Raw genomic sequence first — 25,046 nt, forward strand, 5'->3', positions numbered from 1 at the left:
TGTACATTTTGCTACAAAATGCTACTCCTTCGCCATTTCTAGCCCGATTTCGATTCCGTTTGCTTTATGTGATGGCACTAGGTGAGGGCTTCAAAACTTCTACACAGAATTTTGACCTTTGACTTCTTTGACCTTTGACCTTGATTTTTTGACCTATATTGTACATTTTGCTACAAAATGCTACTCCTTCGCCATTTCTAACCCGATTTCGATTCCGTTTGCTTTATGTGATGGCACTAGGTGAGGGCTTCAAAACTTCTACACAGAATTTTGACCTTTGACTTCTTTGACCTTTGACCTTGATTTTTGACCTATATTGTACATTTTGCTACGAAATGCTACTCCTTCGCCATTTCTAACCCGATTTCGATTCTGTTTGCTTTATGTGATGGCACTAGGTGAGGGCTTCAAAACTTCTACACAGAATTTTGACCTTTGACTTCTTTGACCTTTGACCTTGATTTTTTACCTATATTGCACATTTTGTTACAAAATGCTACTTCCGGCGGGGACATATGTTACGCACCGCGTAATTTCTACTTTTCCTTGTTCCATTTTAACCTAGATTGTTGCTCAGCACTCGGATTTTTAAAGGGGCATTCCAGATTTTCATGATTTCACATCATGTAGTACATAAATCGACAGCTCAATGTATAAATTTGTGGAATTTATTGTGGTCCTTCAGCAGACAAACCAATACTCTGAAAAATTCAAACAAATTACACTGAACAGTGATGATGACATAGAGCCTCACATATTTCAGTAATGTAGCAGTGTAATTCCATTACAATACCGCTTGCCGAACAAGTTCACCTATGCAGAATCTATGCATGCCTTCTTCTTTTGTTCTGCTTCCTTGAGCCCCAACTCATGCATCCTTATGGCGAGGCTGCCATGTCATCATCCTCGTTCATTGTAATTTGTTATAAATTTTAAAAACATTCTCATTCTTCATCTCAATCACTATAAATTCTGAAATCCTTAGTATGACTACTTCATAGTTCAAATGTGAAAGTCTGAAAAGTTATCCGAAGGTCTCCTTTAATTAAGTCAAGTGTATAAAAAGAAATAAATAATATGACAGGAGAAAACGGGTACCGATAGATGAAAACACAGATAGAATAGAGCAATACATTGATCAATGAGATTCAGCAAAACTGGAAAATTATTGGTTTGTTGTTTGGTGCATTCACTATGAATGAAAGGAAGCAGAATCATCTAAGGTTCTACATTAAAGAAAATGTTGGAAGGGTAGGGATTTGATTATTATTGATGCGTCTATAGTGGATTTAATAGTCTTGAAGTCTTAATCTTTCTTGGTGCATTTTATTGTGGGCAAAATATTCATTAAGTCTTTTATAACCCATGTAGTAAGCGATCAAGTCTGAGGTAATTGTGCTGCAAAAATATTGTTTTCTTCTTGGAATTGGCAATTCAGAATGTTACCGAATGTCTTGAATTGAAAAATTCAGCGGAACTGGTAGAATCTTATTGACTGTCCACAAAATAATACATGTACTACAAAATTTGTGTCATTATGAGACAGTCAGGAACGTCAATCTTCTAAAAAAAATTTGCCATATTAAAAATCAGTCAAATTTAGTAATCAGCAAGATTTAAAATGATATCGCTACAAATTCCGACAATTGTTTACATGTACGACCAAAATAGGGCTCAAAACGAAAGAGAATATTCACCCAAACTGAACACCAATGATGAAGTGGAAAATTGTTTTCAAACGATACAGCGCCAAAACAAAAAGTATGTGCTGTATGTTTGTTTGTTTGCTTTTCTTTCTTTCTTTCTTGGTATGGGGGACTTGATACCTGGCCGTACTGCGAATCGTCAATAGGCTCCTCTGGGGGAACGGTGCAAAAAACTGAAGAGGTTATCCAGCTGAAATTGGACATACCATTACGTCAGGACACGGAGTGATGACGCCATAATATACCTGATGCGCATAACGATGACATAACAGTGCTTACTTGTGACGTAACAGTAACTGATGGAAACTTTCACGCGCGTTCTGCACATGTCCTATTCCTTCCAACTGAGCAAGCTTAGCTTATCGCGCAACACACATCCATGATAACAAAGAAAGATGGTAACAAGAAAAAGAACAGAAAGGAACGTCGTAAATTATATATTTTATAAATTTTGTATAGGAAAACGGGGTGCATTTTTAGGATTTTTAACTAACACGACGTACTGCCATCAGTCAAGATGTTTACCTCCGCTTTGCTTTTGATGACACTTACGAAGTCGACAGGAAAAAGGAACTCGTCACCAGCTTGTAACGGAGCTGACAGGTTTGTGTCGCATTCTGTATTTTTCTTGGAGTACAATCATCCAGTGTACCACGAGCGCACCTGGTCTCGCTAGTTTCGTTCTTCATGTCAAATGCAGTGATTTTATGCTAGTGTCAATGTGTTTTGTTTTGTTTTGTTAGGTTTTTGTTCTTGTTTTTGTTTGTTTGTTTTTTCTTTCTTGTCGGTCCAATGGCCATTTTTCATTTGTATAGAAACCGTAACATTTGTTTTGACGATTTTGACAGCCAGTAATCTTTAGGTTTTGCCTCACAATTTATTTTCCAAACTTTCTATGGGTACGAGTTCAATGTACGTCAGACGTTATAATTAGTGGAGACAACAGCAGGAACATCAACCGAAAAATACAAAACTTGAAAATTGATGAGTGCTGCAGGAAGAAAAAGTACCCGTACGTGCACATTTTAAGTTCTGTTTGTGTCATTAACATGTACTAACAGACGCCCTGCTTTCCCTCGACGACGAGCCAGCCTCGGGGAAGAAGAAGGGCGATCGAAGGCTGACAGATCGCTACTGTCGAGCAGACGACGGGACGGCTTGTCACCATGCCTCCCGCAGGAATCCCTCTACGGCGAGCGATCCAGCAGGATATCGCAGTCGACGAGGACAGCCTCGGAGCATTTCTGCGGCTCACTGCACGCGATGCACGAGTGCGACCACGCCGGATTACTTCTCGTCAACGGGTCCTCTTCTCCGAATGCGACGACGCGAAACAACACGTGCGCGACGTCCGTTGTGACCCATAGCCCGACTTACGAACCCGAAATCGGAATGACAGATAATGCTGGTGAGGGTGTTCACTCGAAACAAGACAATGGCGATGGCAGAGGTCATGGTCACCGTAAAAATCGTTCAGAGTACATAGTAAAGCAAAGTACGAAAATACACCCTGACAAGGACCACTTGGCCGCGCTCCTCGACGAAATCGCAGAGAAGAGAACCCGGCAGAAGCAAATAATGGATCAGGTGGCCACATTGGATAGGATTAGGCGGCGGTACGAGCGAGCGGTCGGCCAGAATCGGCAGCGTATCGACGAGTCGAGACGACGTCGCTCGAAACTCGACACGCTCGCCAAGTCGCGCGTCGACCTCCGCTGGAAGGAGATCGTCGACCTCGAGGCGGAGAAATCGGACATGGACGCCAAGCTTGAGAGGATGGACGATGCCGGTACGGAACTGGCAATGCGGAAGGAGGAAAAACATCGATGCCTCCTGGAGATTATCGACAATGCACCAGCGGTCTATCACAAGGAGAGCAGTCAACTTGAAGAGCGCCATCTACGTGAGCAAACGCGCTTCAACGTCACTTTGGGCCTTGTCATTGCACTCTCTGTTGCCATTATTGTTTTGCACACCATGAAATTTGGGATAACGGAAAACTAGGGGCGGCATCCTGTATCTTTCCTTTGAAAGCAAACCCTAATCCAACAGGTGCGAATAATAGCTACATTATGTCATCTAAGGTCGCCGCTACGGGCAATTATTTACAGTAGGGAACAGCTCTTCAAGTTTTACAGAGGAAAGTTTTTGTGATACTCATTCCCGCAGTGTTTGAGAGGGTATCCTGATTTCTCTGATTCAATAGACTTGAATACGCCGAGATTTCTGTCATTCGTGTTGTAGTTCAATGACAAAGAAAATAACAGAGAGAATACGTCCTAAGTGCACAATCGATCTCAATTCGTGAATCTGACTTGAAGAGAGCATCAAGAAGAAGATATAATGTCTATCACAACTTTATTGTGAATAAAGTCATGAATCTGTGCACATAACGGCTCTGGACTTTACAGGTATCGTTTTGATGTGTCTTGTAGATCACATGATTCAAAATTAAATCAATGCGATTATGGCATAACAACTTTTGCTTTTAAGGTATCACGATAGATACAGGCCCCTACTGTAAATCACTGTGATAAACCTAGTAAAGTAAATGTCTCAACTATCACAGTGATTGATTGCACGTATTTCGGACGGGTCACACACAAACAAAAATATACACATTATTTTATTTATTTTATATGCTTTTCTTGTTTTGGATTCACCATACAATCATTAATAATGAAGATTTAAACTCTAGTTGCTGTATTTTCGTGTTGACTATATTATTCAAGTGCTTTCGAAATAAGGTATACCGTGCATAAAATAGAGTAGAGTAGAGTAGAGTAGAGTAGAGTAGAGTAGAGTAGAGTAGAGTAGAGTAGATATAAGAGAGTGATTAAGAGAGAAAAATATTGAACATGACGGACAGGCTTAGTTGATTTTCCTGACAAGTGCGTTGGAAGAATGGAACTTTTTGAGAATTACCTGTGTACATGGAGTCTCAGAGCAAAACGATAAAAAATATGCATTAAGAGACTGGGGCCCTGATTTATGAAGGGTTAAAATTGATTATATAGTTGATTTCAACTGTAAGTCTATGGCAGCCTGTGTGGTAAGGAAATTTAAAGTCAAGTTTATCTTTTGATAAAACGGGGCCCGGGTCACAAAGCCACTTAAATACTGCGCAAGCCTTCACTATAAATACTGTAAAATTCCGGACAGTCGTTTTGAGCGTCCTGGGCCCTGTTGCATAAAACCCTTACCGCTAGACTTACCGCTCCTTTCTAGCGGTAAGTCTTCAAATTAGCGGTAAATCTTATAATCCTTGATGCTGATTGGCTATGACGCCTAATTTTGACGGTAGTTACCATTGAAATTCAACGGTAAGTTTTATGCAACAGGCCCCTGGACTAATTATAAACGTAGCAGCAGCTAACGGCTTACGCGACATACCAACAAGAAACTAGATTCAAAGTACTAACTTGTATTTGTTAATAATGACGCTAAGCATCGTCTTGTACCAAAGCTTCGAGAAAACTAGCTTGAAAACAGTAATAGACCATCCTCAGGAGGGCCCCTTACCACCTCCCCCCCCCCCCCCTCCCCACATACACACGCTGCTCTTCACGTGGACTATTAGTTATTCGTGGAATTTGGGAGAGCTGGCTCAGTAATGAAGTTATGGTAACCCAGGTAGACGTTAACCGATTCGCTTGTGTTTTATACCTTCTTCTTTTCGTGTCTTTTTATCTTCTCAGTGTCAATTCGTATCTTCAGGTGAGCTCTCACTCGCCAACTGTCCAGAATGCTCTAACAAAGTTTTGTAGAACGAGGAAAGGGTGCGTAGGTGTTTGCTTAAAGGAGTAATCACTTGGAAGCGATTGCCGATTTGTACGAAGTCAGGAAAATGAAGGCGGCAAAGCAGACGTCACAGTTTGATATTGTATATGTGAACGTGTATATGGAATATTATGACCTTTTGAATTCCCGTACAAGACGCACTTTAAACATCTAAAAACATAGCCTCAGTTACATGTCTGTGATGTTGCCTCTGTAGGTCTCTATTGTGTCATAAAAAATTAAACTGTTGTTGTTGTTACTGCATTATTATTATCATTATTATCATTATCATTATCATCATCATCATCATCATCATCTTCATGGTAATAATAATAATGATGATGATGATAATAATAATAATAATAACAGTAACATTATTATTATAATTATTATTGATGTTGTTGTAATTAGTATTATCAACATTGTTAGTATTATTATGCAATAGTAGTAGTAAGTAGTATAGTAGTAGTAGTAGTAGTAGTAGTAGTAGTAGTAGTAGAAGAAGTATAAAGCAGTAGTAGTATCTCATTATTACCGATATTGTTTTCGTTATCTTTGATATTACTATCATGAGGGCATTACTTGACTTCTTTTTCGAAATTCGAACTCCGGTGTGTTGAAAGAAGACATTTTTTTTTTCGTTGGTGTATGGAGCCAAGTCTAAGAAAAGTTCATTGCAAGAGAACGTAATGAGCGACAATCACGCGCATGAAAGTATAAGTGAATACAGCATAGTGATGCTTAAAGGGATGGTACAGTTTCGGTTGAGATGGGGCTACAGGTTTCCAACGTTTGATGATTTTTTTTTTATGATTTTTTTTTTTTTTACATGAGAAACCTCTTATGAAATATGAAAGAGCATATAATTGTAAGAGGAATTCAAAGTTTATTTGATGAAAAGGGGTTTTGAAATGGCAGAGATATCCAAAACAAAGCAATTCTGATAAGAGATGGGACCCACCTATTATTAGGATCGCTTTGTTTTACTTTGTTCTTGGATATCTCAGTCATTTCAAAACTGATTTTCATCAAATAAACTTTGAAGTCTTCTTGGAATTGTATACTCTCTAACATTTCATGAAGTGGTTTCTAAGTATCATGCAAAAGTTAAAGACTGAATCCACACCTCAACCAAAACTATACTATCCCTTTAAGCGACGTCAAATTGCATAATAATGCGGCCTGTTTGGATCATATACGAAGAGTATGGTTGCAGCTTTTTAACCATGGGCTCGATTTTACTCATTTTTGCTGTTCATGTAAACGTATTTGATTTCAAGTGACTGTACTTTTCATGAAAGTAATAGCGCTCTCTGAAAAGGCGAATGCTCCTTTAACGCACGATAGCTCGTGCAGGTGCTTGACACTTACCGCTTAGGACGAAAGCCGACTCGTCGGTTACGGAAACGCGATAGGGACATGATTACACCACGAAGAAGACATCGGCGCGTGATATCATGATTTGAGCCAATGTGCTCACACCTGCCGACAAATTACGTATACCCCTCCCCCTCCCCGTCCCTAAACCCTTTACCCCCTTTCCTGAAAAACAACGGGCAGAATAACAGGTGACATCACAAGAGGTATGTTCACAAATCTTGCCCATATGACGAGTCGCCTTTGCTGTCAACATGAAAATGTTGTTCTGCCCGCCACATCCGACGCCGCTGCGAGAGACATAATGTACTAGCCGGGGTCTCTTGGCAGGAAGAGGGGTAAATGAGAGAACGTCAACACTATTAATGAACTACGACTTCTGGTAGACCATAATCCACCGGGTCGATGCCCAAAGGAAGAGCAAAATCCATTCTGTGATCATCTGTCAACGTCAGAAAAAAAAAGGCGAAATGAAATGAAATGAATTGAAATGAAAATGATATTAATAACCACTATTTATATAGCGCCTTTTCAATTCAGACTCAAAAGCACTTAAACAATTTCAACAAAATACAAGAAATCATACAAAACAAATGAAATAGAATGAAATGAATGAAATGATGTGTGTTGTGAATCAAACGAAAATTTAAAAATCCAAAACAACAACAAAAAATTCTGAAAAGTGCATGAATAGGCCTACCAAGTCATGTTTGATACATTTATGTAGCAGTATTCAGTAGTCACGTAGGAAATCAAAACAAATATACAACGATTGATTAACTGTAAAAAAAAAAAGCCCAACCAATCCCATCATTCATTGTTCTGAATCAAAGCAGAGATTAAATTTGTCCGAGCGATTGAAACATCAATTCATTAGCAATAACAACGCAACAACAAGTATTATCATGCAATAGCAATGTCTTCAATCATGTTGCATTACGTAAAGTATATCCTTTCAGAAAGTCGCATGCGCCTGTAACTCAAACAAATGAATAGGACAGAAGAATACTTCACTTTCTTGCCGGATTATATCAGCAAATCGGCAAATATGCACGATAAAGGTGAGCCTTTAGGAGGAGACAATTCAGTCGCTTTGATGAATCGGTCATTTGCATGTACTGTATACCTATACATGTTCCCACGCCAGTCACGCCAGTGTTGCTAAGCATTAAATTTGGCGACTTTAACGTCACTTTTGATTACAAAAAAAGAAGAGGAAGAAATTGAACATTGAAAGGATTGATATCATGACATTCTTCTGAAGTATGAACTTGGTCATGGGCAAAGCATGCAAGCACGAAATTGATTGTTACCAAAAAAAGTGACTATGATAATACGAAGTATTCTCTGATGATGATATCATGATAATGTTGCCATGCAACCATTGCTTCTTTTATCGCTTCTTTATATTTTAACCAACTGGACTACTTGGAGTAATGATGATGTGATAAATTATCAGTAATATCATATTGCTATATCATTATTGTTGTTACCTCCACTATTAATAAATAACCTAGATTTGTATAACAAAATATTCACGAGCAGTGGACATTAGTTTCTGAAGTTATACACAACCCTTAACTTACATAATATGAGCTCCTCGGAATTCAAATGTATCAGGTCGTACGAGATGATTATGTTCTTTTGACAACGGTAATTGACAGCAATTGTCAGCGAGTGTGGGGGGGGGGGGGGGGGACCAAGAAGGCTATATAATTATTCTGGAGAAACAGTAAACATACAACACGTTGCAGCTCAGTTTGTAGAGTTATATAGATGTACTCAACTATTGTGTATTTTGAGTACACGTATTTTCATACCAACCTTTAGCAAGGGATGATGTATATCACTGGTGTCAGAATCACCAATTCCGCTCAAAAAGTCAATTCTCTTTTTTTTTTACTTTGCTTAGCAACAACTCTTTATGATTTAAAAGAAAAGACGATGAAGACGGAGTCATTTCCAAAAATATATATATTTTTCGTGACAGTCTCGGCGTGACGAACGCTGTCGCCACTACGCGCCAATTTCCTTTGTCCCTGTCGACAGTCCAAAGAGGATTTATCCTAACGGTGCATCGAAACCAATTACAGAAGACAACGAGCCTTCTATTCGTCCTCCTCCCAGCTGAAACCATCCCAGGCCCAAAGAGAAGAGAAGAGAAATATATGACATCTTTTCTCCTCCCCTCGTATACCACAACGCGGATTGATCACCGTGTTCCAAAGGAGCCGGACAAAGGCCGATTGAACAGGTGAAATCATGCGGTCTCGTTGGTCGCAATTCTTCGGGTATTGTATAATCGCGTCACAATTGCATCTCGGGGTTTTGATACGAGGGGCGTCAATTATTGTCCGAGTTAAAGTCTGTGCTAGTTTTTATTTGAAGTTGAGGTGGGAAGGCGCAAACAGAATTACCTCCATTGAGAACGAATGATTATATTTTTTTTTTCAACGTCCATGTACTATTCTGCACAAAATAATGTCGTCGAGACGCATTAGAGCATAGACTGCAAACAATATATTGTATAGTTTGAATATACCATGTACACGGTATCAATGGAATCATTGTTGTCCCTGACGTCCCTCATATATACCCGAAAGCTTCTCCAATGATGGCAAAAACTATCCCATGGGGAAAAATGGGCTAAAGCCCTTTCAAGTAAGCAGCTTAGGGTTGTCAAACAGGATAAACGATGCCTTAGCTAGGTGCCCATTGTTGCTTTCATTATATGAAAAGTGTTAAGTGGTCTTTTGTTAAAAGTATATCATTATCAGAGAGACCAATCAGACAAGTTCTCATGCAGCAACGGTTGACAGCATTTTGCAGCTGCGATAGAGGCAGCGTTGCTGGGGTGTGATTATAACTTTGCGGCTTTGAGCAAACCACCTTTGTAAATCGAATGAAATGATACATACCGCGTTTTTCCAAGAACTCGTTTAGAAACAGTACGGACCATTTTTGCCTCCCAATATTGATAATTATCTCGACCTCTCACTGTACAATACGCTGTCAGAAATTTTGCGGTGTATCTCATAACGATATTCATGTTTTCCCTCTCCACATAACGACGACAGATTTCAAGATACCTGGGTGTTTTGGGTTTTTTTTTTTTGCCACTGTGTTTCCTCTTTAAAGGTATAATTCACTTCCTATCCAAATTAATTGATACTTATCTTACATGAATAGGTCTGTTTGGGACACATATATTGAAAAAATGATTGATCAAAACTTGTTTCCGATAATTGGAAACAATGTCACTTCATATTCCGCCGCAACCGGCTATCACTGTACTGCCCTCTTTCTGATTTTTTAAAAGAATATGATTAAAGTCATTTTAAATTTGTTATTGTTTTGTTTTGTCTTTTGTGTGTGTGAGCACTTCATTAAAAAATTGTTTTAGTACTTTTTTATTTATCTTTTCTTTTAGATTTATGAGTGAAAAGATGAAACAACGCTTACATAATCGCCACGGATAGTCCGGTTTACTTACATATACAAACTTTATGCAAACTTTAAAATATGTATGCATCTATATAAAAAGGTTGATCCAAAAAAACTCGTCCGATTATTGTCCGACATAGCAAAAGCATATGATTGCAAATTGGATTCCGATAAACCTTTCAATTATTTAGGGAAAAGTGAACTGAAAATCACATTTCTATGCACACTAAAGTTAAAACTGAAATAATATACATTTTAATGCATCCGTAAACTCGATGTAAATTCGTTTGAATGAAACAGACGAATTAATTTGGTTTTAAAAACAAACAAAGAATACACCGTGTATTCGGGCAGAAAATATTTCGTTGCTAGATTATGATACATGCTGTTGTATCCATGTAGTGTGTGGGCCCTGTTTTTAAGTTCTGCCAACAAAACTGGACTTCCGGAGTTTATTTTCCTGGGATGTGCCAAAAATTAATCTCTATTTTGATGGATGCTTGTGAGCTGATGTTCACGCTTCAATCCCTTATGTAAGTTCTCACACTATTTCAGTGGGGCGCCCTCCAAAGTCGCTTTCCGCTATCACTAGTGACCTTGAGGTCACCGCTTTCGCCCTGTCCTTTTCCAGAACTTCTGGCCACACAGTCGTGACACATGCACACGAAGACAATAAAGCAAAAGATACATGAATAGATAAAACAAAACAGAGCTAAATAAGCTGTGAGTCGTCTTGTAGTCATAGTAGCCTTTAAAGGTTTCTTGTTCTTGCTTCACTGGTGAATACGTAATCAGTAGGCGAGTGCCAACAATGTTCGTAACATTGTGTCCATCATAATGGACAAGAACATAGAAGCCAGAGTACGACCATCGTCTTTCTCGTGAAGAAGCCGGAGCTTTGGGGCGAGGGCGACGGACGGAGACCCGACAAATGCGCGAGACACGTGCCCTTGCTGCCAACGGTGATCTAACATTTCGCGCGAAATTTGGGTCGAGTTTACATCGGGTTATCGCAGAACGTTGAATGTTGTCTCACATTGGCTATTGTGACAGATTCCATGTCTTTTGTTCCCCTTTTTTTCTCTCTATATGGTGCCTTTGGACCACAATAATATGGTTGCTCATACTTCTAAAGGTCTACGGGTCATCGGTCCCTAGGATAGACCTGATCAGGCCAAAAATGAGTCTTAAGACAGCCTGAACCCCGTGCACCACATCGTTTATTTTACTACCTTCACGAGCAATGACCCGTAGGTCGAAAGACCAGTCCCTCATCAGACTACCGGTAGTTGGTCCAGACGTCATAGCAATTTCATCGATGTCATTGTACTCTCCTCAGGTGACGAAATCCGATAAAGATAGAAATTTAGCAAATAAAAGAAGAAGAAGAAGAAGAAACACACCCATGGATATATATAATCTCATGTTCAGGGTAGATGATAAAGCAGTACACTGTTAAATCATAAAATCAATGGATAAAAATATGTGTGTGTATATATATATATATATATATTTAATTCAATGATAATAGTGTAAGTTTAATCAAATATGAAGATTAGTTATACTTGGAATAACACATTTTGAAAAAAAAAAAGATAACGAATGTGTGATCGTAAGAACCAATACATGAAGGTCTGAGTTTAGCTTGTACTTGTGCTACATTGTACTATGAACTTTATGCAAATGAGAATATTATATTAGTTCGGGAGATATACTAACACTGGACGCAGTACAAAATGTCTCTGAAGGAATTTCGGAATTTATGATATAAAGCAACTAATGAGCAAAACATAATGTGATACAAATGCAAAGTAAATGAATGAAAATATATGAGTATATATATATATATATATATATATATATATATATATATATGGTTAAGAGTTGTTTTTGAATATTTAAAATCAAGTCAGTCATCAGTTAGAGCAAAATAAAACATTTCCAGTGATACCTCTTGTGTTACATCACAAGGAACATTCTTGAAGTTATCCCATCTTATCGTCGTTTTCATGTTGTTTTTTAGTTAATTGCAAATATCTCAAGTTACGAGTGGGGTTTTGCGATCATACTATTCATTTGTTTCAGCGTTCATCGTGTTCATTATCCAGACTGATGAATTGTGGAACGAGCACAGGAGCACAAACGTTCAAAATAATTTTTCCTCACAATTATTATCTCTCAGTTTTGGCAGGGGATATACGTTATTCCGAGGGTTCGTTTATCCGGAAATGAAATAAGTTTGTCATTCCAAGCACACAAATCCCGTACACCTAGATGTTTGTAAACCCGAAATGAAATAGGTTTCGTTAATCCAGCCATTTGTGGCATTGTTTCCGATGATGCGTTAATCTAAAATCACGGTTAATCTGAAACCACCAAGCTTTTAGCAAACTATTTATGCTCCCAGTCTTTTGTCCTTGCCCGCAGCATCAAGTTATTAAAGTTATTTCATGGTACCGATACATCTTTTAATAATATAGCATTTTTGTTATTCAAACACTGCGAGATTTGTATGCAGTATGGTTTGTGCGATATCTATGTGGTTCATTAGTTTATTACTCATCGATTTTTTGTACTGGTGTAATTTTAGTTGGTCAAGACAAACATATCCGTTCTCCGTGTAAAATTATATGCCTATGAACTCGGGAACCTACAGTTTTACAAGCTTTAAAGCTTTTATGTAGGCCCCATCATATTTCTTATACTTACTAGTGACATTTTCACACGATATGACCATGTACATTTGTGTCAAGTATATTTTCTTTTTCTTTTTCTTCTACAATCAAAAGACATGATTGTATATATTTTGTATTCTTGTTTTGTTGTCAATAATTTTGTAATCTCATCATTGAGAAAATGGAAATATGAAATAAATTTGAACGGAACTGAACTGAACTGAACTGAAATGAGGTTTGTTAATCCGAAAATGAAAGAAAGTGCCTACTCAGGAACCTTCGGAAAGAGGCCAGACATTCTGGTCGTCGATTTTTTTTTTTTAAATCGACTGGCGAAAACTGTAACTTTCGTACACGTCCTAAAATGGGTCTTTATTTGTTAAATCCGAGCTTGTTTGCATAGCAATCAGAAGATGTTACAGACTTGGCGAGCTGCCCGTTAAGATTGGTTGAATAGTGAATGGAAAAGTACCGTTTGATCTACCCCTCCCTTCCCCCCTCCCTTCCCCCCTCCCCCATCATTACAACTTTTCAACTGTAGAACCCAGCTGACGGAAGAGATGATAAGATATGGGAGAGAGAACTTAGCTGGATAGATAGTCAGAAAGAGAGAGGGGAGAGAGAGAGAGAGAGAGAGAGAGAGAGGAGAAGAGATGTAAAGAAAGGAAGAGGCATGGAGAGCGAGATAGCTTGAGAGAGAGGGAGAGGGTGAATAAGGAGAGAAGAGCGGTACCGCCCAATGACAACTCGGGGTGACAGGCGAACCATTATTCCCGTCGTGAGAGTGTTAGTCATGGGATTGGTCAGTAGTTTTGTCGCCGCCACACCTGATTGGTTACCAACAATGCAGCGAGGCGTGGCCTAAAGGGGGGTTTCCGTTCCGGTCGACCAACACTTTTGCCCATTGACAAAGTGCGCATCCAAGCGAGTTGGGGGAAGCCACCAGTACTCGGAGCAACAAGCACCTCTCTGTTTAGGGATTGACCTTAAATCCTGGTATTGTTGAATCCTTGACTGACACGACAGCTTACTATTATTCATTTAAAGAGGCGACACGATATAGGGTATCAAGTCTGTTCCCCTTCTTCCAGTTCTTTTATTTTGTTTTTGTTGCTCGTCTAGTCCATTGAAATAAAAAAACAAAAACGATTATTCTCTGTATATTCAGATAACAGAAGGTAGATATGTCGACTCGCCAACTCGAGAGTTAAGCAGACAGTCCAGTCGATATGTCTGCATCTTACCCCCTTGTAACATTATCCCCCTTTTCTCTTTATAATAATATTTCTGTCGTCATAGTTTGGTTTGTCATGATATGCTACTTATATCGTTTAAGTGTGCTTGTCTGCACATATCCCGATTTCCTCTTTAAGTGTATTTTCAATCTAAGGTCATAACTCTCTCTATAATTATTAGCTATACTGTATCAGAACTCAAATTTGAGGGCGTATATCATGCGTGATTTGAAGGGCCCTCGTGTTTGTTGATGCATATTATTATCGCTTCCATTATACTTGCTCTGTGGCCATTAATAAAGCCAACACATGCATATTTCATTACTGGTTATGCTATGGTGGTAGCTCCATTTTTATACACGGTCCACGTGCCCCTAGTGAGAAGATGCCTCTATTACCAAATAAGTTAACTCGGTTTTCGATCAAACATGTTAAAAATCGTGTTGTCAGAGCATCAATGGTTTCAGTTTTAGGGATCTGGCATATCATCGAAAAAGAAAGAGGAAAGAGGAAGGAGAAAGAGAGAGAAAAAAAAGGGAGCGTAAACAAATTTGAAATGAAGATAGCAGCCGAGAGGAGAAATGGAGAATAAATGGGTGGAAGGAGTAGGGTGGTAAGAAAACACAAACACACACACAAAAAAAACCAACCAACAAACAAGAACAAAACAAACAGAGCACCTGTTCATTCCGTTTCGTCGAAATATACAACTTTAAGGGCCGATCGATTTTTAGCGTAAATGTCATCTCATAAAAATCATCGATCGTAAAAGCCGGGGTGCCCAAATATTTTGCAGGAGCGTGAAGAGACGATTCGATATCAAGGTGGCATTGTGCAAAACACAAGACAAAAACAGCTGTGGTATTTATTGCAACAATAACCCTGTCCATTGTAAATTATACCTTCTGGGGCTGTGGTATGCGTAATCGTCTGCCATCCATTTCTTCTATTATCATCCAGACAAAGCGAAGAATTGGAAGAATTAGCGCCATCCCCGCAAACAACAGGGGTACATTGTTTCCCTTATCTTCAACACCCTTTTGTTACACAATGGTATTAAAAAATACACCCAATGACAATTCATTGTTGTAAAAAGTAGCGTAGTCAACATCTCGCAGCAGCCGTTTACTCAATTTTATTGATTTTACACCTTTACTTATATACTTTCCTGTCTGTTTTAATTCACACTGATTGTTATGCATGTATCCAAGTTAATATATTGGGAACCTATGTGATGCAACAGGCACACATTACATTCTAAACGTTACCAATGACGTCGTCCACAAAGCTTGCCCGATGTTTACGATGAGGCCGGCCGAGGTTGAATCAAGAAGTCTGACAACCCAGGACTCGAACTACATGTTTTACATTTTTATTGCAAAAAAAGTTGAATTCTCGGTCAGTTTTGTTGTTCTTGTTGTTGTTGTTCAAATCAGTGGAAAACGATGAGGTGCTGATATCATCAGTTCACTTACTTGCCTATTCATATAAACTGTTCGAGCGCTGTTGTGCAAACATTAGCTACTTTTGTTACATTTCATAACTTCGTTATTTCTAATCCGATTTTGAAAATTCATTTCTGGTCCAAAATTGTCCTTTACATTTTCTTGTTTAGAGGCAGAACAAGCCTCGGGCATTTATTTTCGTTGTCAAGGGCAACCTATTCCGAGATCTTTTTTCATAATTTCTTTATTGAATGAAGACTTTACTATTGCTTTCTTTTTGATGGGTAATTTTAGCTCATTTTCCCTTTTTTTATTGGGACAACCACGCAAAGATCGAACGAAAATACCTGCTGACAATGATAATTTTGTTCCTCTCCTGGCGTGGAGGAATGTAAACCATTTGCTGAAATCTAAATAGCTTTTAGTTCAACCTTTAATCCTCCGTGCCAGGTCTCCGTCAAATTCCACAGTAACCGTAGGACAACTTTGCGGTTTGTTTAACATCCACAATTAAGTGCTTTAAGAACACACTCGAGACATTTCACAAATACACACACACACACACACACACACACACAAATTGCAGGGTTGGCTTTTGAAATAGTACTACGATTTGTATCCTATTGTTGCTTTGTTCTCCTTCCACCCCTTTTCTAACAACGCTTCCCCATTACATTTCATCACACATTCGACCTTTAACCCCCCCGCGTCCCACCTCCGTATTGCTCTTGTGAAACAACATTTACTACACTGTTTTGTTTTGTTTTTCAACGAAAACATTTTCTGCAAATCCTTTGATAGCCCTTTCTAGTACAGTTGTATTGTCAAAAAGACATCAAAAGTGATGAGGGTAGCTTACGGAGTCTGCAAATGGCGGGGATGGGGGGGGGGAGGGAGGGGTTAGGACATATCGTATCCATGTCTCCCAACCCTCCGGGGCGTAAGATATAGCCTTGTGAAGGTTATGTTTGCTCATCTGGACGTGGCTCGAATAAGATCCACTTTACTTCTTAGCATCGCCGATAATTGTCACGAAAAAGAGACATACAGTCTTCTTCCTGTTTGTTTCCCTTCGTGTCCCCCTCTGGATCAGACAGACCAATCCATTAAAGCTGATAAAAATCTGTCAACCTTTGCTTAATTCGTTTTATTAACAACATCATTCATCTGAGCACAATCGCCCTCTCCCTCCTCTCGCCTTCGTTTCTTCCTTACTCTCAACATCTTCATCTCTTAAAGGGGTGATTCAGTTTTGGCCGAGTTGGGGCTTCAGCAGGTTTCAGACATTCATTTTTGTGAGGTAATGACAAACTTCTTATAGGAAATACGAAAGATCATACATAAGTGGAACTCAAAGTTTATTTGACGAAAATCGGTTCCGAAACGGCCGAGATATCCAAAAACAAAAAGGTCCTAATTAAAGGTGGGACCGACCTTTTATTAGAACCAGTTTGTTTCACTTTTTTTGTTGGGATATCTCAACCGTTCAAAAACTGAATTTCATCAAATAAACTTTAAATTCCTTGTAGAATTGTACGCTCTTTCATATTTCATAAGTGGTTTTTAATTATCTCGCAAAAGGTAAAATTCTTAATTTCCCGTCTCAAGCAAAACTTTACCATCCCTTTAACTCCCTCTTCTCATTCTCTTTCTTTCTTTCTTTTACGTTTTCTCACCCTCACTCTCTCGTTTTTATCATTTCTCTAGATCTTTTCCTGCTATGTTTTTATACTCATCTTTTTCTCTCTCGCTTACAGCTTCTTCTTTCCACTTTCCGTTCTTCTGCAGTCTCAACGCCGAGCCCCTCTCTCCCCCTCTCTCCGTCTTCCCTTACTTTACACGAAACGGTGTTTAACAAACAATACAGGCTATTCTGGATTTCCAAGAATTCGTGAATGACCCGGTTCGTGTGTTATCCCCCCCCCCCCCAGCTCTTTTTCAGCACAGCGCATAGCGCATGCATATTATGGCAGGTCCGTCTCTCGATGATTCTGACAGTATCAATATTCATATCACCCCGCTGATCGTATGGACGCGGTGTAACCTCGAGTCTCGTCTGCCAGCTGTGCTTAAACATTTTCCTCGGCGAGACCAGAGCAATAGGATAGTTTTACAAAGTAGAATTTTCTCCCCCATCCCCACCCCCTCTTTAGCTCAAAGTAAAAAAAAATAACAACCAAAAACAAACAAACAAAAAATAAAACCATGCACAACAACAACAGTAAAGAAAAAAAAAAGGAAGAGATCACATCATCGTGTGTACATGCAACATCACGGTTTTTCCAGGTCTACGGCTATGATATCATAGCGCCGTCTAAGTGGAACTCGATGCCGGATGCTTCATTTCCTAACAAAATTGAGAGAGAGAACATGAGAGAAAGAGAGAGAGAGAAAGGGAGAGATGGGGAGGGGCAGGGGAGAGAGAGAGGGAGAGAAGGGGGTTGGCAGGGTTGGGCTATACTGCTTTCCCATTGAGTGTGGTGCGCGCACCTGTATCACTCACAAACGCTGTTTCACACCAGTGACATCAATTAGTTAATTGATGATGATGACCGTCAACTGGCTTCGAGTGAACTTTTGCTTCATCTGACGCGATGCGAAGCCGAGCATGAAGTGATTGCCGTTGAGTGAGAAGACAGAGAAAGAAAAAAAAAGAGAGAGGGGAGAGATTAACTATGTTTTTGGCTGGCGCTTAGGATCCTGTTCTGTCCACCGAGATTTAGGATAGACGAACGGGCTCATGCGAGCATATTAAAAAGTCCGCCGTTACGGTAAGCCGTTTTAGTTCCAAATCGGCAGCAGTACTCCACGCACGCTCGGGAGGTAGGGTTCGCTGGGCGACCGTTTCCCTCTACACTCATTCAAGACCAGACGGCAGAAGAGCGTGTACGCTTCGCAAATATTTACACCTGGACTCGGGTTCACGTGAAAAACGACATACCAGCGTACCGAGTTTTCTCGTGTATACATTTTTTTCCCGGTCATTTTAAGGACAAACAACTAAGTATTAATTCCAACTTTGTTCGAATTGCGGGGGCGCGTGGTTGTTTGTGACTTAGCAGTGTTATCTGTGTGTGAGTCTGAATGTACTCATGTGAAAACGTTTTTCTTTTGAGGAGACCAAGCCCGAGCAATATGACATCGTCTACAATCGTCTCGCCATTGTTTTTCTTTTTGCTGAGCGTGTTACCAGTTCTAGGACGTTACATATCCCCCATGGACCGGATTTTGTCGCAGAAGGTAAGTGGGTCCTATGATTATTCTATCCATATTATCCCTTTTTTATTGCGGGTATTCTTATAAATCATGACGGTATACCACTTCTACAATAACAGCAAATCAAAAGCAATGCGGGTCACAGAGATATCTAAGAAATTGGCTTTAGAGTGTCCTATTTTCTACAATACAAAAAGTATTCATAAGCGATATAAATGGGCTAGTTATTTCATGTTAATCGATAAGAGAAGTTTACGTTTCGGCCGTATTAAAGTGATAACGTTTTGAAACTACGTAGAATGGTATCACCGGTTTAAAGGTCAAATCCGCCACCCCCCCCCCCAAAAAAAAAGGAAACATCGATTTCAAGTTGATATTTCAGGCTCTGTAATGTTGATTTTTAGACATCGAAATCGAACGGTGTGACACTGGGCATTGCTAGGTCTATTTTTTTCCCCAGCGAAATCACGATACAATCGTGAAAAATGCGTTACCCTCTTTCAGATATGTATGCAATACAAAACAAATTTGTATCAATTTTATGAATATATGACTTTTGATAAGCTTAGGTGTATATTTGGGTTCAAGGTACATGATGTACTAGATTTAGCCGGCATTGAGACCTTTTTTTTTTTTTTGAAAGGCAGTCAGATTATGCGAGACCTTGATGTGATATATTCGTATCTACTTATCAAAGGAGGACCAGTCTATTTTTCTTTCCAGGAAATTTGAGATATATCTGCAACTCGTTCAATGCACTATGGATGTGGTTTTGTTGTGACATGTTCTTTTTTTCGGTTTACCAAGCTAACCACCCCGCTCTCCTCCCCGCTCTCCTCCCCGCTGGAAGCCCAGCAGAATTTGAGCCAAATTGTTAGTGATGACATGGGGTCCGAACGAATTGCAACTGTGTATTTGAACTGTTTTTCTTTTTCTTTTTTTTTTTAGATAATGAAATGAACTGATTGTATGTCATTGCAACGAACTAATATTCACAAACCGCTGGTATGCATTCCTAAAAGAGCCAACTTCTACAGGAAAGGGATAGAATCCCAGATATGCTACATACAATGCATATCCGTGTGTGTGTGTGTGTGTGTGTGTGTGTGTGTGTGTGTGTGTGTGTGTGTGCGTGTGTGTGTGTGTGTGTGTGTGATCTAGACCTGTATACATCTACAGTTGATACAGGAGTCGACACTAACTTTTTACTCTTCTGTGGTGGCCCGTTCCGACCACTAAGATCTTTAGATTTGAAATTTTGATTGCCCGAGAAAGAAATGTGTTTTAGCCTGATATAAAGCAAACATAATACTACATGTTGTATCTTAGTTGCCTGATCGGGCCACAAAGAGATGACCTTTTGGTAAATTTGATGTTCCGACATCAATTTTTAGTAGCTCCTGACCACAGGGCCACCGCTAAAGTCGAGCCCTGATATATATATATATATATATATATATATATATATATATATATATATATATATATATACATGCACTTACTCCCTCTTGTTCTCAGCGGCAGGCATGATTTCAAACTGTGTCATTGATACGATGAGTGTGTCGAGGTTTGTGTAGCAGATAGTTCTAAAATTGTATCTCAGTATGACATACGAATTGCCACCGCGAATCCCGGACGGACCTGTCCGATTCACACCCTTTGCTGTTACCGCGACGAGTAATTTGCATACGCCATACCGCTACATACACATTATAGACAGAGATTAGCAGTAATAGAGGTCAATATTGTTGCCGTAGATTTCGTTTCCGATGATACGTAGTTGAATAACTCACTTTCATGAAACGCAGAGATGCAAGTGCAGAACAATTCTCGTGGAATTTCAAAACATTACCATTTTTTCCCACGAGTCGAAAGACATTCCCTCATAAAAAAAGGAAAAAAAAAGTATATATATATATATATATATATATATGTATGTATATATATATATATATATATATATATATATATATATATGACTGGCATTACAAAATCGACAACAAAATAGCAAATTCCTCAAAACCAGACTGAAATTGCCTCTGACGTAACAGAATGTAATCTCGGTACACCGCAATTGTCGAAAAACCGTGAATGTTTTTCGTATCGTCGCAAAATCGGCTATAAGTCGAAGAGAAATTCTTCCCCGGTTGAATGTAAACACTGTCGTGTTGACTATATTGTGTAAGTCGAAATGCACGTAAACCGAAAGGCTTTCACTGATCTCTTTTGGATTCGACTTAGGTGAGGTTCACTGTATATCACAGATAATCATTTTCCTTAAACAAATGTTTGTGGTTTAACTTGGAAAAATTGATAGACCGTTGTTTATGATAGGTATTTGAGGATAATAGTCGCGATATTCATAGTGCTTAAAACACTAGGGTCTAACAAATGGCTTCCAAATGAGTTTTTTTTTTTTGATGCGAAAGTGATTTATTGTATCCTCGTTATTTCTACGAAAGTTTAGTAACATTTGAAACTGAAAAATGCAAAACTTTGTGTTAATTTTTTGTGTTTTTGATTGCTTGCTTCTTTTTGTTTGTTTGTTTGTTTGACTTCATGAATTCATCAATTCCTATACCCTACATTTTTGTAGTTTGGTTTCTTCATCTTTTATCACGAATTTGTATTATTTCCTTGTTGGTCTTTTATAAAGTACAGATATATGCATTTGATTTTCATTGAAAAATTGAATTGAAATATTTATTTCATTTAAGCCCTATGATGTACTATATGCATATTGATTATGGTTGCTTTCGATTGCACTTTATTTTCAAAGCCTCTAAATCACTATGCATTTGTAGCAACATTTTCAAGCGATAAATGTGCTTAGATATCATTTTAGAGGGCGAACAATATTTTAAAACTAATTCCTGTTTCTCTTTCAAGTTTTGTGACACATGTATTTTGTATATAATAACTGTCGTTCCATCTGATCTTTCTACGTTATAAAATATTCCGTGAAAATCAGAGAGTTCCATTTTCATAAGACAAGATAATAACTACATCTAATGCAAATCTATGATTCTTGATGTTTTATGGCTATTGATTGACAAATTTGCCTTCACAGATGTAAATACGCACCGATTATCGATTGATACATAAGACCCATTGCGGTGTAACATTACAAGCCCATGCATGGTGTTACAGTGCGTTTCGCATGATGGCATGATAGTCGTTGAGAAAGTTGGAATGATTGGGGGGGGGGGGGTAACAAATCGAAAGAATGTGTACTTTTCGCAACGATGACATTCTGTGGAATTATCTGTATACGTTTCTTTATGTAGTGTTGTACTGTGACGTCACGAATTGTTATCTTCTCATCCAGTGATCCGAAACTAAAAATTTATAACTTTTGAAGGGATTGTCCGAATTTCCTTGAACTTCACTGACGTGATTTACTAATATTTCTGCATTCACTAAATTTATATATACATGTATGTGGGTTTAATAACATTCCACTTGAACTCGCACCTATTCAGCTTAGGTTCAGTATTTTCTGTATGTGTATGTGTGTTGTGTGTGTATGTGTGTACTCAAGTGCACCTTCTTACGCCGTTTCCGTCTTTGAGCTATGTTTGTGTGAAGAGTATAGTAAGCATGCAAGTCAGCGGTCATGATTGTTATTGTATTTTTTTTTCTCCACTACAACTATATACTCATTATACTATGCTGGATAGGATATCAAAACAACATTTCATTCTACACGACGTACATGTCTGTGCGCAGGTACACAACGCGGACCGTGCAATGTTGACATGTGACTTGACTTTCAAAACAAGAACGAGCAATTACTTGGAAGTACAACAACTGAGAAAAATGACCTAAGAATGGCCTACTGTATATAATTATACTGCTCTATAATAGCCACAACGGAAATTCGTATGGTGATGCTGCGGTGTATAAATGTGGGAATATCCATGCGCTGGTTAGATACACCGTAAGAATGCGACAACGCGACACCTATTGTCTTCTCACTAGCGCGCGTCGTATCTGTGGTTAAATGATTGACAGCTATATGAAAGCACACTGCATACCTCTGTTGCTCGATTCCCCTTTCCTATTCTACCAAGCGCACGTCCGATTGTTATTAAAGTTTGCTGGCTGGGAATTAATACTTTGCCCAATTCAGAACTCATCTTTTCAAAATATGTGAGCTGCTGTTCTTTGTCTTCACCTTTCAAGATGTAATCACCAGTAGTGCCTTTCTGAAAGCGATTCTAACATGTATTCTTTTATTTCTTTGTTTAAGAAAGTGCTGCGAACAAGTCGTTCTAGGAACTGATATAGAAAATAATCGCATTTACACATGTTTTATTTTACTTCAGAGTTATTTGTGGCCTGCTTCTAAAATTTCATTAAAAAAAGAATCATAACGTGTAAATAATACGCATAAACAAAACAAATAAAAAGAAGGTGTAATATTTGCTATATTTGCTTTGAAATGTCTGCACACGTCTAGTGAAATGACTGACCAAAAAAATCCGCTGGCTGTAATCACAGGCGCCCTGCCCGGTGATACATCATCGCAAAAATAAAAATGACGGCTGGATAATAACCTTGACTCGGTGGCTGCACTTGGCGTTATCATTAGACTCCTTTCAGGCCGCGCATGATTTTTTTTTTTTCATAAACAAGACGTATATTATTTGTTATTGTCGCATAGCTTGAGAAGTATGTAAACAACATAGAGAGGGGCTTAGAACGCATTAAGGCATAAAGACGTACCTAGATAAATCATCATCCACGCTATGTGAAAAGCAGAGCTATTGACTATGACGTTCGTCTTTTTGGTTCAGTTCATGTGGTTTCTTTTTCTTGGTTGTAACGCATCGATAACTAATAACTGTAGATACTGTCCCAAAATATTGTTGTGCATGCCGTGAATGTTGGATTGTAACTGTGATGTAGGCCTATATAACCCAACAGGTATATGAAATGTGGTAATCGATCAGCCATCCGCCGGAATAGCGTTAAAATTCATCATTGTTGTTATTATTATTATCATTATTATTATTATCTATATTTATATTTATTATTATTGTTACTATTATTATTATTATTATCATTATTATCATTATTGCTGTGGTTGTTATAATAGTAGGCCCTATAGTATAGTAGTAGTAGCAGCAGTAGTAGAAATAGTAGTTAAAATAGTATACAGCTGTAGTATAATCATCATTATCATTATTTGTATTGTTGTTATCATTATCATTACTTTCATTGATACAATATAATGCATTAATCAAATCGGCCGTTTGATATCGGACTTGAATGTTCGGTAAGGAGATACTAAAAATTGTGTGTCTGTGAATTTTAGACATTCCCTAGTCGGAGGAAGGGTATTTTTACGTCAGAATTACGAAGGCAAAATCATAGCGTATTTCGGTGTACAAATGTATCACTTCCGCAAGAACTATATAAATATGACAACGCAAAAGTAAAATATATTAAAAAAAAATAAATGAACGCCTGAAGGTAGACTATCCCCAAGTTGGCAATCTGCGGATGAGAATTTCGTAATAGATCGGCCAGCCGTGATTGAAATTCGGGGTATACTATAGCTCGTGATTGAACGCGGCGCTAAATATCCATTCATAAATCCCACAATCACCCTTGTTTATAAATCTCTATATCCATTTTACGTGCGTCACTATAGCTAAGTATTCGGGGTTGAGGCCAATGCAAGACCGAAGATTCTAATGTGAGAACAAACAAAACACAAAATGACCGACTACGCGGTCTTACGTGTCCACGAATTACACCCTGATATGCTGACCATGCAAGCGAAGGCGGCCATCCTGTGTTAAAAACTTTTGGGATATACATGTAGCTTATTTACACTGTATGCATTGGTTTGCCCATAAAACATATTTGCCGTATATATGATATAACTATATATATATATATATATATATATATATATATATATATATATATATATATATCTTTTTTACATTCTTTGGAGGAATTTGAAGTTATTGTCGTACTCAGATAAACCTGACGCCCCCTGTTAGTACACGATCTAGATCACAAAGATATTCCTCTATTACCTATCACAACTTGTTGGACATAGTAAACGATACAGAGCGAATGGTTCGACCTATTAGTAGGTGATGGTCTACAGGTTCAGACAGGCATAACTTATGGGATTACAACTTCACGGTA

This window comes from Diadema antillarum, unplaced genomic scaffold (genome assembly GCF_040938485.1).
Source record: "Diadema antillarum isolate AM-2024a unplaced genomic scaffold, OU_Dant_1.0 seq00001770_RagTag, whole genome shotgun sequence".
Classification (NCBI taxonomy): domain Eukaryota; kingdom Metazoa; phylum Echinodermata; class Echinoidea; order Diadematoida; family Diadematidae; genus Diadema; species Diadema antillarum.